Genomic DNA, 8,726 nt, shown 5'->3' with positions numbered 1-8,726 from the left:
TCAGAGCTTCGTTCGCATTTTGAGTTTGACCGTGTAAGCATTTTGAAAGCAAATCATCCGTTGAAGATCTATAACGATTGGCATTATCAAATCCTTTATCCATACAGGTATTGATGAATTAGGAATGTAATCCTTTTTATCTAATGCCCAGTACTTACACCAGCTGTCACTGCCACGTGGACAAAACATATGACGAGTACTAATATTCGGAAGATTGGTATAATGAAACAATATTGCATACACCGCTTTCTTCATACCATAAAGATTATCTGTGTTAGATCGAATGGCATTTCCATAATAATTCTGCATAGAATTAATTGTTTTTTCTGTCAATTTGCCTTTCCCTGCTAAAGGTGTGTCGGTTCCTTTGTGCGCCTTTACCAAGTTTCGCAATCGTGTGCCAAGCCTTTTTGAACATGTTCAACACATTCAAGTTTTATAGGCTCTACATTCTGATCCTTGTATACATTTGCCTTTGTCACATCCACAAAAGAGGACGTATCCCCGTCTCCAAGGTACTCCTTGTATATGACATTATGTTTCTCAATTGACCTTTTAAACATAGTGACTTCCCTACTGACTTCATACTACCAGACGACGCTGAATGATTTATTTCACATTCATGGTCTAATAACCAGCAGTTATACTCAGGAGTGCCTTTTTTTGAACTCCACATCTTGCATCCATTGCAATGCTTCGTCAGGATTTCAACATCTACACATTTGTCACCTGAAACAGCTGTTACAACTCCATTTTTGGACACATGTCCTCTTTTTTGCCAAGAGCCATCAATGGAAACCCGTAATTGTTTAATACCAGTCGTATCGCCAAGAGAATTTGCCTCTAAAGCAGCTCTTGACATGCTTTTTTCTGCTACATTTTTATATGCTATTAACACAGACTGTTTGATTTTGTTATAACCATTTGGTGTCAAGCAATTCATATTCAAACATGATGACAAAGTTTTCATTGCTTCATGACCAGTACCGATTTCCCGCAAACCAATAACAAAGCGGACATTGATATCAAAAGGATTAATTGATATTTTTGAAGCTTTCTTCTTCTTTGTCCCATCAGTAATTTTTGGTTTTTTCACATCCATTTTGTTTTCATCTACTTGAGATGAGCGGAACCTTTTAGAATAATCGCAGAGCGTACATTTTAATTCTAACAGATGAAAAAAACCCATGCGTTGTTTAGCGATGTCAACAATAGTCATTTCCCCTTCAAGGCAATCAGGACATGATGTTGCAGCTACTAACTCCTTTAAAATCTCAAAGTTCAAAGCGATAAAGTAATTGTTTCAGCTGCCACCTTGAGAGGATGAATCTAGATTAAGTTTACGAGAACTTGCACAAGAAACATTTTCAAAGTCGTTGACAGGATAACTCAGTTGTTGTTGTTTACGATGTTTGGATGGCACAACACCATTCCATTTTCTTTTTCTCTTTCTAGATGGGTTTTTTTTCTTAATGCTAGACATTACTGAACTAAAAAGCAATTTGGAGTAGTCAGAATTGTCACAGATCCACTAAAACAAAAGCATAAACATAGAGATGAACATAGACTGACATCACATAAGTCTGCAACACCAACCATCACAAAATAAACATGTTGAGGTTTTGAAAAATAGCTTTAAGATATTTTCCGAGTTTCTGAGCAAAGAAGATACGGGGATGGTAAAGGGCGCGGAAATCCCGTGAATTTTAGGCCACTATTTTATGAGAAAAGACCCTAGCAACCAAATTAAAAATTTACTCTTACCGTTGCTAAGTAAAATAATTCCTAGTCCCTGTTACTTGAATAGCTATAACTCATTATAGGAAGGAGATTTTGATTTCAAATTTTCTCCAGATGTTTTTGAATGTTTTTAGCATACCATGGTGTCAAAAACACAAAATTGAAGATTTTTCGAAAATTTGCCAATTTTTGGTGTTGTACGAGTAGAACTTTTGCATAACGGTACGCAACAAAAGTTACCATAGCCTGCAATTTGCTGCTCCTTAGGTCGAGACGTCCATATACATATTAAATTATGGTCAATTTCTTGCTCACTTTTCTGAATGCTAATCGCTATCACAAATACATATTCTTCCTTTACATGACAAGTATATTATTAAATACATTATAAGTAGTTTCGTTATGAAACACCTGCAATCCTTTAGAAAAATACACAATAAAAGATCATTCAGAACGCATAAAAGTAATCACACTCACCAGCTGTATTTTTAATGTTTACAAAGTTTACTAAGAAGTGCCTCGTTTTCATGCCGATGATGTAATCGATAATTTAAATTCGGGAAAAGTGTATTATAAGTGTGCCAAGTTTTATAAGAAAATGATTTGTAGTTCATGAGTAATTTATAAAAATGTGGCCGCGGCACTTTATGCCCCCTCTTCAGCCGGTGTTACAGCAGACCTAAAAAGCCCGGGTTTAATAGGGTTAAACGTATTCTAATAATAGATTAATGATGCAAATAGTGACACATGAAATTAATGATAATTATTCAGAAAAATCTGAAGGCTAATTTTAGATTTTATTATTACATACTTGTAGTGTTTCCAAATTAACAGATTAAAACCACTATTAAACCATATACATACATTAATTGTTATCAATATATAGTCAGTGCTTGTTTTATCTCCCCTCATCCAAATAAAAACCATTGTAAAACTTCAATGTTGCAGGTAGTTCAATATTTGTTTAGTTGAGCGATGAAAATAAGATATTTTAAAGATTTGTTGCAGAAGCTGGTGATGGCTGTTTTGAGAATGACTGGGATGAAAAAATAAAGGGTTTAAAATTAGAATATAGCTTATTTTAGTGCAAACTCAATTAAGCTCAGTTTGCTATTCAATTATTTGTCTCCATGGTGTGAGTGTCGTTAAATGGATATAGTTGAAAATTCATTCAAACGAAATGAAAAAACAATAATTAATTATGCATGGTGGTCGCAGCATTGTTTTCAATGTGATAAAATGTTTAAAAATGTTCGACCTGGTTTCTATGCTTGTGTTGATTTATTCTGTACAAATTTATATAGACGCTTAAAAATATATAATAAGTATATAAAGAGAGTTTCGTTTTCTAAAATGGAAAATATTGACATAAAAATATACCTACTAAATGAAACAAATAAAAGGCAAACAAAAATGTGGTTTCATATAAACATGTTATGCGACAACAAGTAAATACAGCTACCTACTACATTCTGAGCACATCCACAAACCTATTGGTGTATATATTTTTTAAAAATATGAGAAAGTTCTACCATTAAAACAGGATTTCGATGCAAAAAAGTCGGCATATGAGAAAAGTGAGACCCGATACCCTATGTGATACCCGAGACCCGATACCCTGATACCGATACCCGAGACCCGAGACCCAATACCCTGACACCGATACCCGAGACCCGATACCCTGATTTTTTTTTTATTAATTTTTTTCGGCGATGTTTTATTTCAATAAAAATCTAATTTTTTCTCATTATTTTCTTGTTTTTTCAACCTAACATATCAGAGATGATATGTTAAGTTTATTCGAAGCAAGACGTACGTTCGATCGAATGAATAATTAATAAGGAAGTCCAGATTAAGCATGTGAAAGTGTCTGTTCGATGGATTGAATGGGAAAGGAAAAAGCAAAGAGTGAAGTTCGTGTGTCTAGTGAAGTAATAGTAATTTTAAAACGCGTTTTTATTATATTTTACATTCAATTACAACTACCATGCACATTTTCGTCTGGGACTTAAGTTTAATTATTTTTCCTGTGTCTCCATAGGGGATTGGAAACTGGCAAAGGGATACCAGCAGTTCTTTATAATTGAGAGCAAATTTTACAACATAATCCCGACCTAAAGGAAAGTTGAAATCGATAAGTTCAATACATTCTTGCCCGATGCTGAAAAACAAGATACAACAAGAAAACCTGATATAATTCAGAAAAAGAAAATTACTTCTTCTCAAACTCAAAATCCAGATGGAAAAGACGTCGAGATTGTGAAAACGTAAAATTGGCTTCCAGAGTCGATAGTTGAAGAAATAATGAAAGATGCCAGATTGTTAGCTGGTAACAATGAAGATGTCATCAAAGGATTTGGCGATACATATTATGTTAAAAATGCTAAAAACGAAAAACAACCATTCACAGTTGGAATAAACAAGAAAAAAAACATTTTAACTTGCTGTAAAATTTGCTATCGGTTTAAAGGTTTCGGAATATGTGTGCATACTGTCTGCATAGCATTCAAGTTTAATGTGGTCAAACCTTTTTTAAAGCAATGCGAAAAAAAGACAACTAATGTCAGAAGCCTAGTAGACTTTTCCAAAGAGAAAAACGCGGGCAAAAAGAAAACGAAGGCAACTCAGAGAAGAAAAGGGCCAGCTAACGTTAAAAAGGTTCCAATCACAAATTTAATCAATCCACAAGCTTCTGCACAAACGAGAACACCATCAACGCAACCTATTCCACCTTCAGCAACAGTTAATAAACCAGCACCACCTGTACCAACAGATAATGTCTTGTTCCTACTCAACTACACCCACAAAAATGTATCAACTTGCTATGGTTGTGGAGGAAAATTTCAGTCAAATATTCCATCAGACAGTATAGAAAATTTAATCGTGGTTTCGAAAACTAAAAGGAGTTATTTCGACCCTACAACGAAAAAACAAACATTCTCTAATGAATTTAAAAACGTCTATTATCACTTTAATTATTCATGTTTGATCAGACAAAATAATTTTTTTGATGCTAGTTTCATTGTAGTTCCTGGTGATATAAAACCATTGTTGAGCCAGCAACATATTCGCATATTACGTGCAACAAATATTTCCGTATAATGAAGAAATATATACATATCAAAATGTGTTTTTATTATCGTTCATATTCAAATAAAAAATTAAAAAAAATAATAAAAAAAAATCAGGGTATCGGGTCTCGGGTATCGGTATCAGGGTATTGGGTCTCGGGTCTCGGGTATCGGGTATCGGTGTCAGGGTATCGGGTCTCGGATCTCGGGTATGACATAGGGTATCGGGTCTCACTTTTCTCATATGCCAAAAAAGTCCACTATATGGACTTTGTTCATAAATTTTGGCTTAAGTTTAAAGGGTGTCTTGTTGTTATTAGTCCGTGTTTAAATACGATGACATGATATTTCAGCATCAGCAAATTGTAATTATTAGTGCTATTGCCGAATAATTCCCTTTAGAATTATCTTCATTACTATTTACTATTTCATTACTATTTCCTAGTCTCCAGGGCATTTACGCTATATATTTCGCGTTTGTCTTGCTAATTGTTAGTTGGTCTTTTACGCACGCTGAAAGACGATTTTTAAGAAACGTAACGCATATTCACAAAAAGTTTGTTTTTTATTTAAATTTCTTTCATTAGCATTTTTTGTAGCCTCAATTTAAGCGCCAAATTTAAAATTTTTGTTTCAAAAAGGTCAAGTTAATTTATTTTATTGTTCTCATAAAAACCTTTGCGCAATGATGTACACTTTATTACACAAAAGTCACAGGTAATTAATTTTTGTTATTACCTTGAGTACGTGTCTATTGTCTACTATGAAAAATATATTGTTTTTTTATTCCGCTTAGATAGAATTAACAACTAAACGTTTTGACGAAAAGAAATTTTATTGTTAATGTCACTCACCATTTCGCTGTGGATATTTCATGGGACTAAATACTAGTTATTTTAATATTGTAGTTTTGTAATGGAAAATAAAAAAATAAATAAATGTAATAACATCGCTTGCAGTTGATCAACTAGGCGATAAACACGCTTATTTTGCGTCGTAGCAGATCTCTATCACAAGTTTTTTATTATCTTTCAGGCATTGCATAAAATGATCATTATCTTGGCAGTCGTTCCTCGTAACAAACCCAGTAGATGTAATCAAATACTGATGTCAAAAAAAGTAAAACTTTCATCGCTATCATAAAATGTCACATGCGTTTAATTCTCTTGTGAAGCTAGTCCATGTTTGCCTTTAACATCATCATGCTCTTATGTTGCTTGCTCATTTTCAGCATTTCAATAATACATAAGTGCAAATATAGAAACCGGTTTCAGTCATTATAACTTATTAAAAGAAAATATATTTTCCACTTAAGGACAATTTCCAATTAACGACACTATCAATAAGGACTTAAATTATTTAAAGCGAATAAAAATTATATTAAACCTCATTTTCTTTATCATCTTCATCTATTTTATACATATCATGTTACTATTCTGAGAGAACACAATACAATGGAACTCTTCTTAAAGAAACCATATATTTCCTGAAATACTACTATTAATAATTTGCCTTGCATCGCACACTTCCATTTTGTCAAAAATAGTACCATATATTGGTTTAGGCTATTAACTTTTTCTTTCTTAATTTTATGTGAAAAAATAAGTAAATAAATAAATAAATAACTGAATAAATAACATTATATATGTCAAAAATGATTGACGCGGGATTGAGCGCTTCGTACTGGTAAACCACGTTGCAACATTTGATGGAGTGCTTACATTCTCAAAAAAAAGTTCAACCTAGCTAGTTGGATTTACCTGTATGCTTCATTCACAACAATTTTCAAAAATATTTTTGACTTATGCATGTCATTCAATATCGAACATAGAGTAGTGAGAAGCTTTGTCGTACAACATCATTCTATCTCTTACTTAAAAGTTAGACACATGGTTATATTCTACATACACCTCTACGTAAAACATATGCAATAATTAACACATAGATTCATATACTAGAATTCAACACTTTTTGTCGTTTCTAAGTAAAAATCTCTCCTTAATGTTTCGTTATAATATTTCCAGACTGTTTTTTTCATTTTTTTAATAATTCATAATAATTCAATAATTTTTGTACACCTCTCCACAATGAGAGCATTTTATCATTATTCTTGACATGGTAAGCAACTCATACTTTATCTACATATGTCTGTTACAAAAAATGATAAAAATTTAACAATTACAACTTCTGTCAAACACGTGCTAGTTGTTAATGCACGTGCCCTTTCAGATTATTAAAAATGTCTGTAGTTTTTTAGATCCGCCGTTGTACCCTGTTGCGTGTTACAAAATCGTTGAAATATCTAAAAAATGTGTAAATTGTTAGGTAGCCTTTTACATTGACCCGAAATAAGATCTCAAGCCCTAATGAAATTTCGTTCTGTTTACATAGATTTTCACCGGGGTTATATGAACATACTCAATAAATATGCGCAATAGCTTTACGGACATGCACAAAGAATTGGTAAATATTGTTCACATAAATATTGAGGGCGAAATAAGAAATTTATATTCTGTCTGTTAAGCTTGGCTACCCTCTAGGGTTAATTTGCGTTAAGCAGGTGCGCTAATAAGAGTTATTTTGTTTAACGTCTATGAACCTCTTTTAACTCCCATTAGCGCAAGGGTTGAATATCAAAAAAACTTGAGCATATTATGTTTGAAAAAGCCATTTCTACAGACATTTTTTCACAGCGGCGGAATTTTTTTTTAATTTTTAACCATTATATAATAATTCTTCCAGGAGATTATGGCAATCAATATATTGCCCTCGTTTTACAAAAAGTTCACAGACCTAAAATGTTGACCATTTTATTCATGCTTTGCCCTTCTTCTTTAATTTCAGTTCATGAAAATCCATACTAAAATGTCCTCCTCAATGTCAATAAAAATATTTCTTCAACCAAATCAAATAATTCTGCGGTAATTATACTTGTTGTAGAAGTTCAAAAATTAGCGCAAAAAATTACCCTGGTTTAACACCAGACGGAAACCAAGCTCTAAGCCTCGCGATTTTTTGTTGCGTGTGCGAGCTTGCACAAATATACACCTTTCCCGAATTTCACAAATTATAATAATTATGACGTCATCTTAAATTTTATAATGGTTCTGTGCTCTTCAAATAAGGATTTTCAGATAGAATATTAAATTATCATGACAAAACTGAAGTTTCTAGAGTAGCTAATATAATATTCTTGTTGGAATTTATTTAGGTTTAAAGAAAATAATCATTTTAAAAACGAGGCTATTCTTAGGAAGTTATACAAAGGATTTAACTGTAACTCTAACCTCGGAATTTAGGCATTTAACAAATAGAAATATTTACGAAATTAGGTAATTTGCTATACCTTTTGCTAAGAAATTTGGGGTAAAAATCATTTATAGTATCCACCTCTTTAATTGAGTTTGGCATAGTTAGGAATTTCGGGAAAGGTCTCTTCTCTAATTCTTCATAAGCTGTAGCGAAAAATGCAGTCAAATGAAAACGAGCCCTTGACTGAAACAAAATTATCACCGAAATTAGTTTCATTTTGCTCGAAATCATGTAAACACTTACAAGACTAGACGAGAGACCAAAATAAAATTTTGTCCCTGAAATGAAACATGACTCTTTATGACGAAATTAACTATCCATTACATAGCTTTTTCTTTCTACTGTATTCGAGAAATTTTTGACCGTGTACTTTAACTAAGAAGACGGGGAAGGCGTAAAAAGTATTTTAAAATTGATCTTTCTTTTCATAGAAAGTTTAAAATTTTGGTAGGCAGAAATTTTATGCATAAATTATGCTGCATTCAAAATAATGAACCTTGATTGATGCTCAGTAAAAATTAAAAACCAAACTTGCTTCATAGCTATGCAGATGATCATAAAAATAGGCCTATTTATGCGATTAACATTTACAGCACTTTGCAA

This window comes from Hydractinia symbiolongicarpus, chromosome 7 (genome assembly GCF_029227915.1).
Source record: "Hydractinia symbiolongicarpus strain clone_291-10 chromosome 7, HSymV2.1, whole genome shotgun sequence".
NCBI lineage: Eukaryota > Metazoa > Cnidaria > Hydrozoa > Anthoathecata > Hydractiniidae > Hydractinia > Hydractinia symbiolongicarpus.
The sequence above is the reverse complement of the archived record's forward strand: the minus strand, read 5'-3'. Positions refer to the sequence as shown.